Source organism: Puntigrus tetrazona, unplaced genomic scaffold, assembly GCF_018831695.1.
Source record: "Puntigrus tetrazona isolate hp1 unplaced genomic scaffold, ASM1883169v1 S000000751, whole genome shotgun sequence".
NCBI classification, from domain to species: Eukaryota; Metazoa; Chordata; class Actinopteri; order Cypriniformes; family Cyprinidae; genus Puntigrus; species Puntigrus tetrazona.
Window position 1 is genome coordinate 23,176 of NW_025048360.1, and position 11,825 is coordinate 35,000.

The window sequence follows — 11,825 nt, forward strand, 5'->3', positions numbered from 1 at the left end:
ATATCAAATAAAAATTATATATTTTACATATGTGTGTGTGTGTGTGTATATATGCATGTGAAAAGTGTGTAAATGTGTATATATAATTTTTTTTTTTAATGGTGTTTGCAAGTTAATTTATTTTAGCTTACATTTAAATAATAGAAAATATATTAAAAGTTAATCAAATAAATGTATTTAAATGCAGCTAAAATAGATGAATTTACTTTAATAATAATATTATTGATATATGTGTATATATACACACACACACACACACACACACTTACATGACATACATATACATATATTATATATATATATATATATATATATATATATATATATATATATATATATATATATATATATATATATATAATGATCACAAAAACAAAATCTAGCATGCACATAAATGAAAGTCGCTGCCAGTGTTTTCCCGGAAGCACATTTGAGGAGTGTGAGTCTCGGCATCAGGTGAAATCACACCTGTCTATGAGCGCACCTGCTGAACTAATGCTAGTGTAGCATAGCATCATCTACCCCTGTAATTTCACTGCACGCGACTAATCAAACACCTGCAAACTTAACATACACATCCTCTCCCCGTTTGGCGGGCGCGCTTGACGGATGAATTCTGGGATGCCAGGAATGAGTTTATCCTACATCGATGCTAACAGGACGCCTTTCACATTTCTCGTAGTCTAAATGAAACTAAACCTTAGTTCTAATCGTTGTGTACAGTTCTTTAAAGTAGATTCGATTTTGAATGGCTTGAAGAAGCTCTCTTATCACTTTCCTTCGAAGCATTATGTCCAATCTGTTCTTATGGTCTAAAACGACAACTACAATCTACATTTTGCAAAGATGCGCCACTCAAATCACACGTGCATTCATTTATCAGACATACAAAGCTACTGAATAACGAGAACTTATTGACTTATTAGAACAAGAAAACAAACAGGGGAAGCAAAAAATGGTTTATAAATTAATTCTCAGTGGTGAGCTGCAACTTGTTCTTTCGTAATCATTTCTTTATACAGAAATTAATTTAATAAAACATTCCCACGCTGCAAAACAATTTATGAGATTAATACTTTTGCTGCTTTTACTCACAACACACAGATATTTTAAACGTTCATAAAGTCATGCAACTATTTAATTTGCATTTTCGATTTCAAATATCTAAAAACCCCTAAATTAAAATATATTGTTATTACGCTGCAGTAATATTTAATCTATACCGCATTTATATTAATTAATTAACCTTTCTCTGATTCAAAAATGCAGTATTTATTTAAATGGTTAATTTATTCATTCATCTGACTGATAATTCAAAGCAATTACTTTTTGCAGGTTTTCACGTATTTATTCTTTTTTTTTTTTTTTCAAAAGCAAAAGGAAAATAAGGGAAAACGCATCATTGCATTTCTTGTTTTTCAGGAAAAATATATAGACGCTTTTTGATGGAAAAATGATAAAAATAAAAAATCGAATAGACTTAATGGTCAGTCGTGATTAGTGATCAAACCCCAAAACAAGTCTGAGTCCGATTTTTGCCCGAAATGAGCAAGTTTCATATGAGATTCATCGTGAGATGTCCTTTGAGTCAAACACACTTTTCTCATGAATGTCTTTCTCCCGGGAACTCGCAGGGGTTCTTGTGCTTTCCTCCCAACATAATGGTGAACACGCGATTTCACCACCACACGGAGGCTAATTAGGACATGACAGCCACCTGCCGGCACGCCTCCCGGAGAGAGAGACCCAGGAGCCAGGCTTTGATTCCAGCGGAGTCTCTTGATCCCATCAGGAAGAGAGATGGACAGGGACGAGGCCAGGCAAGACCGGCTCTCCTCGACCTGCAGCTCTGGCCAAAATAAATCGCGACGCCCTCCACGCGTGATACACACGCACGCACGCTCACACGCTGCACACACACACACACACATGCACACATACATACACACAAACACTGATGCACGTACTTTTTTTGCACAGACACACACGCATGCATGCACACACACACACATGCATGTATGCACACACACACACACACACACACAAACACACGCACACACAGACACACACACGCGCATGCATGCACACACACACACGCACACACACACATTAAACACACGATGCATGCACACGCACACACACACACACAAACACACATATGTACATGCACACACACACACATGCATGCATGCATGCACATGCACACGTGACACACAAACCCACTTATGCATGGCCACACACACACACGCACAGACACACACACACACACACGCATGCATGCACACACACACAAAACACAACACACATACACACACACACACACACACATGTATGCACACACACAATGCGATACACACAAACACCACGCACGCACAGACACACACGCATGCATGCACACACACACACACACACACACACAAACACGCGCATGCATGCACACACACACAACACACACACACACACTTTACACACACACACAAACACACACACATACACACACACACACACACATGCATGCACACACACACACACACACACACAAGATACATCGTACATGCATGCAATACTGGACGCATACACACATTCATACACACACACACACGCATGCACACACACACACACACACACAAGCGTGCATGCATGCACACTGGACGCACACATTACGCACATGCACACACACACACTCTCTCTTCTGGCAACAGATTTTACGTGGTGACCTCTGACCTGTATAGGTAATGCCATCAGTCCGGGGTCGATCCGCGTCTCCACTAATGATGCAGAACAACCTCAGACTCCAGCAGTGAACCTATGCATGGCAGAGATAAATGGTGACCAAACGGATGCAACACACACACACACACACACACATGCATAGATGCGATGCGCGCTGGCGGCCACGTGCGCCAGGGGATGAAATCACATGCTGACAGACAGATAAAAACGAGCGTGATCTGAGCTTTGATTACTCTGAGCTGCTTTAAACCATCAATTCAGCTTCAACAACGTGGAAACACACACACACACACACACACGGGAAAGAACGGGAACTGATCTTCCGGAGATGAACATGTTAGATTACTAGTGTTGAAGCACTACAAGTAACACGCGTTATAATCCGATTACTTTTTAAGTAACTCTCGTGATTTTATTTTCGCTACAACAATATAACTTTGGGCTACGCTGTAACCTAAAAATATCATTTTTAAGAGCAGAAATAAATAAGTAAAAGTAACGCAAAGCATAAGAAGTGTGTAACGAGCAAACCGCTGCATTTTATAGAGCAAACGCGATGTTTTAGCTAGTACTATATAAAACCATATAAGATTTAAACAAACATTAACCGAAATAAAAACGATAGATTTATGTACCTTTATAGACAAACATTACATAAAACTCAGCTTAACTTGTACTATAATGAAGAAAATACGTAAGACGTACATACATAAAAAAACATTAAAAACACATAAAAAAAAACAAAATAAAAATAAAATGAAAATAAAAATAAAAATAAAATGAAAATAAAAATGAAAATAAAAATAAAAAGTCAAATATTATATATTATATAATTATTACTAATAATATTAATAGTAAAATATTAATAAAAAGATATGAAAATAACTTAAATGTGAATTAAATTGAAAATATAAGGTTTTAAAATGTATGTTAGATTCGCTTATTATTCAGCTTAGGATGCATTAAAGTGATCAAAATCAACAGTAAAGATGTTTATAATGCAACAAAAGGTAATAAACGCCCTCGGAAAAATTGCCGTAAATAAACGCCATTTTACAATATATTTACGCTTGGGAAAAACCACTCGCTTCACGCTTTAACAATATTCGATCAAATAAATGCGCTTCGTGAGCAGAAGAAACTTTTTCTCCTTCAGGAGCGCCGCTTCCCACCGACCAGCTCCTAGCAAACGGCGCGCTGGCGTGGAGAAGCAGCTCGCCTGTGCGCCTGATGACAATACAGAAATAGCTGGCCCGCGATATGAAAAGGCTAAATCTCGCCGGACAAAGGCATAACCGGTCCAGTAAGTGCTGCCTTGCTCTCATCGCCGAGAGCCGCTGACCAATTAGGGGACTGCTCCAGCAGAAGCCGGTCAGCCGCTTCTTAATAGATTTGCAAGCAATTTTACTTTTCAGCATGTTGGCAATCTGATGCAATTTGCGCTAATTTGTCTGCTTTTTAGACTCATCGTGGAGCACGCTTCAGCGCCACCAAATGACATACAGAGTCGAAAATATCAGCCCGCAGACAACACGGCCCTCAAATGTCACCGCGTAAAGTCAGCGGAGAGACGGGCCGCGAAGCGCCTCCACGCTGCTGCAATGGATGTATGTATGGATATGGACCGCTGAAATTACCCAGAATGCCTCCGGGCCGAATGTATGCAAATTGCTCTGACATTTCCCCGGGTTTGTGCTTTCGACGCCACTCAAAAAAGCTTTAATGATCGCGACTGAAGTTTCCGCGCCCTCTCGGCGCTCCAACTTCTTCTCCTCTCTCCTGCTTTAACCCTTCAGCGGACCACAGCTGTGCGCCTCGATAAAAAAAAAAAAAAAGTTCTTTTGATATTAAAACTTAAACGCAGTTCTCCAGGTTTCTGATTTGCGCTTAAAGAATCAAGGTTTATTTACTACAGTATTACCATTTCTTATCCAGAGCTAAAACCGGAGTCTTTGTAACGTAAATATAGCGAAACCTCATTTTTTTAGTAGGAATACGCATTGCTGAGGACTTGGTTTGGACAAAGCGCTCCTAACAGACTACACATCAATGGAAACGCGCTTATTCGCTTCCAGGTGATGCACAAACCTCAGTTTACAAAAACAGAGCCTTACGGGTAGATTTTTTTAACGTGTTCAGCGTAAATAAAGTGAATGTTCATCATCAATTTATGCTTTAAATGAACAACGAAAATGTGAGCCGCTCGACCCATGAACTTCAAGCGGTTAATCCAGTTCACTGTAAAGAATCGGTTCAAAAGAATGATTCACTGGTTCAATCTGAACATGCTCTGGATCATAATGTAGTAAAATAACGCTCGTTTGTTACATTATTTCTCTCAAAACTCGTCCGGATGCATGCGCATATTTAAATTAAAATGCAAATGAGACCAGAGTGAAACACGGCTTGTCCTAAGTTGCATTTTTTTAACAAACGCCACGCTTACGGTAAGAAAAAGGCGCCGGTCGTAACAAGCGCGTGCGTTAAGGCCATAGACGAAAGTGAACGCCAAAAATAAAATTAGGGCTATGTCGGACGGACCTTCGGTGGGCCGTATCTCATCAGTCGGATGAAAGCGAGCGAGTGTTAATCAAGCCGACCAGATGTTTCTGTGAGTCCAATCCACGCGCTGTTAAAATAAAAAGTGTGCCAGAGAGATTATACGCCCAATTTCACCATCTGAAAGCACTGGGATACTTAACGCGTTATAAGGTTCCCACAGCTGTTTTTCCTGAAAACACACACACGCACGCACACGCACACACACACACACGCACCACACACACACACACACACGCACGCACACACACACACACACACACACACACACACACACACACGCACACACACACACACGCACACACACACACACGCCACTGAGCGTCTCTTTTACCCTCTTGACACGTTTCTGCATGTTCTTAAAATGACATGTTTTATGTGATTCTATCAGAGTGTTTCTAATGCAATAATCACCGTGTGGGATCCGTCACGAATCTGCCAAAGTGCTTTTCTCCCGGAGAGGAGCTCAAAGTGCCTCTCGCGCCGGAAATCAGCAAACACATCTTCAGGCTTCAGCAACCTCTCGACCTTCAAGGCGAAACCTGCGTCGGGCATGAAATGGAACACAGAGGATGTTAAAACAGCATTCTCCAAGACGCTTCAAGAAGCTCTGTTAAAAAGGCACTCGTAGCTTTTAAGTGATTTGCGTGCATTGACATTTGATCGGCTCTGTAAGATTTAGAAGCCGATATATAACTGCATTCTTCTAGTTTAATTAGTCGCATTTAGTGTTAAACTCCTCGGTCAGTTATATCGGGAATAGTGAGCGATACACCTGGCAAAAGTGCAAAACTTGGATTTTCTTGTTCGGTGAGAGAAAAAAAACGGGTCAAAGTTAAGCGAGGTTGTTTTCTTGCAATAAGCAAAAATAATCTTGTTTCAAACAGAAAACAAGAGTTTTCTCACCCCGTCGGCAGAATTAGCTTCAAGCTAAAACCAGACTTTTTCTGGAAAACAATATTAGAGTTTTGACTTGTCTGTTTGACTAAAGGTTTTAGGTATTTTGGCTGAAAACGAGAGGAACATTTAAAGCCAGAAAGCATTTTTTGGCAGTTTGAGTTACTCTAACCAGACATTTTATGTGATTTTACAGTAACTGTATGATGTAATATAATATATATTGTATATAATATATATATATTTTTTTGCACTGTACAATATCACCCATCAAATCTGCGATAATCAAGTTAGGCCAAAAGTAATCTAAAACTAATTAGATTACATTATGTGTAACCCACATGGTTGCTAATTACAGTTTGTGTGCCAAACAAACTACGATTTTAACTTGCTCTAACATAACTAAAACCGAATAACAACCGCATTAAAAATCCAAAAACGACTGCAATCGTATCAAAGTAAAGTATCTTAGCGATATTAAAGTAACTTTTTCGTATTTTTAAGATCAAACAATAAATTCAGCGGACTATCATCTTTCACAACAATCATCATATCATTTTTTAATATCATTACAGCAAACGGTGTGATGGCTTTAGCACGCTGAAGAGCTTGGCGGTGATCCGCCACATCCTATCTGCTTTCTTTCCCCGTGTTTTTTCTTCACGCCCGATGCACACGCTAACAACCGCCAAATAGCACATAATAACAGTTTAGACACCTTTCAATTTTAGCATTCCTGCTTGAAAAGTTGAGTGTTCCTCCAGGTGCCATGACAACCGCGCGCGCCCCAGCATCAGCACCGCTGCCATGGCGATGGAGCAGCTGTCACTCACGCTGGGGACGCCTGAGGCGCGCCAAGAGGGCAGGTTCCCAGCAGCCGCAGAAATCACGGCCTAAAACACGGTGGTTCGCCCATCTGTTTTACTACGCTTAGAGTTTACGATTGCTCCGGCAGATTGACGAGCGCGCGCTTTCGCCTTTTCGCCCACGTGACGGCCGATGTCTAAATATGGCTCTTTTCTCCTCCATCAGAGAAGCGAAGCGCGGTTTTCATCTGATTTCTAATCTTTCCGAGAGTTTCCTCGGAACAGCACACCCACAATAAGACGGAGCGACAGAGACAGTTGATGAAATCGAGCGCTTTATCACCTTAACCATCACCTGTCAGCTTTCTGATGGGGCAACAATTTTCATGGAAGTCAAAGGCGCGCCGTGTGGCGCGCGCGAGTAAATGCTAACAAAAGCGCTGCTGCCCACTTCTTTATTTATGAAAGGCATCGTGAGCGGAGAGAGTCTCCATCACCCTCACACAATCACCGCCAGAACAACTCCTGACCGAGCAGATTTACATCAGTGCAGACACTTCATCTCTCATCTCTGTTTTTCCGTGTCTCCGCTGCCCGGGAGACGGATCTGGAAGCGAAGAGCACGGCCCAGAAACAAGCAGCTCTAGAAATCTCAGCTGTCTGAGTGCCGCCAAACAATGCATTACCATACTGACAGAGAAACTTCTGATCTCAGCTTCACACAGAACCACAGACATCATGGAATGGAGAATGTGATAGAACAATAGAATGGATCAACCGGCGAATTGAATCAATAGAACGATAGAACGATATAGAACGACAGATAGATAGATAGATAGATGAATAGATAGATAGGGAGACAGATAGATAGATATAGATAGATAGATAGATAGATAGATAGATATAGAACAACAGAAAATTACAGATTGAAATAGAAAATGATGAACATTAATAGAATGATAAATAGAACGATCAATAGAACGATAGAACGATAGAAATGACAGATAGATAGATAGATAGATAGATGGATAGATAGACAGATAGATAGATAGATAGATAGATAGATAGACAGATAGATAGATAGATAGATAGAACAACAGAAAATTACAGATTGAAATAGAATGATAGAACAATAGAAATGATAAATAAAATTATAGAATAAATAGATACTGATAGAATGATGATGGATAGAGTTATATATAATGACAGATTGATAGGAATGACAGAACAATAGAATAAATAGAATGACGAATAGAATGATACATAGATTAAAAAATAATGGAATCGAAAACGATGGAAGCTAAACGAGAAGTAATGACTGATTGATAAATAGAATGATAGAACAAGAGAAATGATGAATAGAACGATAAATGAAAATGATAGAATGACAGATAGATAGAACAACAGAAAATGATAGATTGAAATAGAAATGATAGAAGAATAGAATGATAAATAAAATGATAGAACAAATGAGATAGATAGATATTGATAGAATGATATATAATGACAGATTGATAGAATGACAAATAGAATGAAAAATAGATTAAAAATGGAATCGAAAATGATAGATGGAACGATGAGTTACGATTGATAAATAGAATGAGATAGAACAATAGAATAATAGAATGATAAATAAAATGATAGAACGATAGATAGAACAGAAAATGATAGATTGAAATAGGAATGATAAATAAAATGATAGAATAGCTAGATAGATGCTGATAGAATGAGATAGATAGAATTATATATAATGACAGATTGATAGAACTGACAGAAACAATAGAATAACAGAATGAATTTAATAGAATGATACATAGATTAAAACAACGGTATCGAAACGATACATAAAATGATAGATGGAACGATAAATAAAAATGATAGAAACGATAGATAGATAGAATCAGAAAATGACAAATTGAAATAGAATTGATAGAACAAATTGATAGATAACAGAAGGATAGAACAACAGAATAATAAAACGGGCAGATAAATAGATACATAGATAGATGCAACGGTAGATAGTTCTTGTACAGTAGAATTCTATTCAGAATAGAAATAACAGTAGCTTAAAGGCACAGTATCGTGAGTTTCCCCGCCGCCAGAGGCCAGATTTTCAAACCAGTAACAAAGCTCATTTATATCTATTTAATCAACCAATCACCTGTTACTTTAACCCAGCAAATAATATACCCTGCTCACCCGTATCAAAACACAGTCTCTGTCCAGTTCAGAAAATGCCGCGGGCGTTATTTCATTTATTTTATTTCTGCATTTGTTCCAATGCGTTTCCGCCTGCACGCCTCGGATTCTCAGTGATTACAATTGCCATCGCGATTCACGATACCCGAAATGACCAGGGAAAGGGTGATCATTATAAAATCCCAGCGCCGCTTTTGAGACTGCATGCAACGTGACATTCCGCTGCAAGAATCGTGACGCGACTGCGCCTTCAAGTCCCGGAAGTAACGGAAGCGCTTCGTCGCGACCGGGCAGGAATTGAAAACAAGAGCAGGACGAAAACGGATCCGCACGCCCGACTAACAAACAGAATGAGCTGAGAAACAATGATGTCAACCTCTGCCAGATAATTCACCTGGAGAAGCTCGTCCGCTCTTCTCACACACTCGGAGAGGATTAAACACAAAGCCGGCTAATATCAGGTTTTCGGATGGCGATTCTCTTTCTTTAGTGTGAGAATCGCTTCTATTCAGGAGCGCTTCCTTCACCGCGCTAAGGCCGAGGCCTCAAAGAACATATGCGGAGAACCAAAGCCTTTCACGGATTAACCCACTTATGTCACTTAACCCTTTTGATAAACACAGCCGGGGCGGGATAAACACCTGACGCTAAAACCTCACAAGGCGACCGGGTTGTCTTCTTCACCCGGTCTTTAATCAGAGGCTTTAACCTCGGGGTTCGCCTCTCTAAACACGCCGCTGGGACAAAAGCCGATAATTGCTCTCCTCGCTCCGCCGCTGAGGGATAATATTGTTTTATTACCCAGAGGTCACTGGGGCAGAGGAGGAGAGGAGAGGCTGTGTTAACGGGTCAAAGGATCCCGGGACCGTCGTCCACTTACTGTCCGCTACATCACTTGCCCTAATCCAGGCCGCGCATCCTCGAGGACAAATAAAGACGCATGAAAGGCTCGGGCTAATTTAGACGTGGTTGCCGACCTTGTCCGCCAGACCCCCAGGTGGAGTTTATTGGTCGAGAAACGTGACAGCGGGGCCCGTAGACGCCATCGACGCCGCCAGAAACGAGGCGATAAATGTGATGTTTCAATCAGCCCGTTAATCCGTCCTCTTCCAGCGAGTCTCGCATCATCGAGATCCTCACTTTTAATTAAGAGCGTGAGAAAACCAAAAGGCCTCCGCATGCGGGCGCCAATGAGATGACGGGTTTATTGAGATGTAACAACAGCGACAACAGAGAAGACTGTGAAGCATTTAACGCGATCGCATTACATGCAGTACACGATTAGCAAACAATGGCAAAAAATCGCGCTTAAGACCGGCGGATCAAACGAGTGACTGGGAAAAGTTACTATTAAAAGTAATGCATTGCAATTGTGCCATACTCCATTTTGCAGCACGTTATTTAGTAACTTTTTATGAAAAGCAATGCACTGTTGTCATTTTTAAATCCTTACAGGGCTGTCGCTTGTTTCTGATTTTAAATATATAGCTACAACCATAAATAAACACCAAAGCCGACACTTTAATAAGCCTGAAACACAGATTTAATGGCGTCCTGATGGCATTAGAGCATGAGTTCGTCGTCTTTCAGCAGGTGCAAAAATGATGTTTAACTAAAGTTATTGCTTATTAGTAGGGTTGCACTGGATCATCGAAGTCAGCAGCATAAAATGGGATTACAATACATAAAGCATATTTGTGTTATTTAAATCTGATTTTATTAGCGCAGGTTTCTGACTTTGCCTTCACCGTTTTCTTCACTTTGAGTAATAGCTTATCTGTTTGAGTGCAGCTGAGACGAGTAAATGCATGCATGCAACCGCCAATAAATGGCGTTAGTTATTAATTATTCACGTCAAAAGTAACTAAAACACTCGCTCTGACATCCTGATTCATTTATGCGTAAGTTCTCATTAACTTCTAGATGTTGTCCTAACGATGAAACATCGCTTAACCGTGAAAGCATATTGGTTCAAAGGACTATCCGTGGTTGTTGAGGAAGTCTGGGATTTTTGATCGAACAGCAGTTTGTCTGATTGAGCTTTATCTAGTTATGCATCTCGGTGTCTTAAGAGCTGTCCGCAGGTGAGTCAAAGAGGTGTAGTAAATAGCTAAACTAGCTAAACGACGGTAATAGGCGCCAGAACAAAAGCTTAGAGGTCACTGAAAGCCTTAAAACTCACATATTACGTGCATCGAACGTATTCCAGCAGCATATTAAATCGCTATATGGTAGACGCCAGCCGGCAAATGAAACTCTCGAGAATTTTACGGCCATGTCACCGAACGCAACGACGCACGACGTAAACGCGCTTTTTGACCGTCGATTTATCCGATTTTTCTCGCGCTTTCGATTTCATCACATTTCTCAGGCCTATACATGATTGTATACGATGAAATATCGCGTTATATTAATCGCCAGCAAAACACAACTTTGAGTTTTTATCGGCAGCTGTTGAATTATAGTTTGGCAGGCAGCTGCGCTGAGCTCTACAGGATTAAACCTTGGGTGCTTTTAATAACCATAACCCCGGGTTCAGGAACCAGCCCGCACGCCAAAATGCATGCTCTATCTTAAATATGCCACTGTCACTGTTCTTAAGTTGCTTAAAAATAACTAAGGCCTAATCCT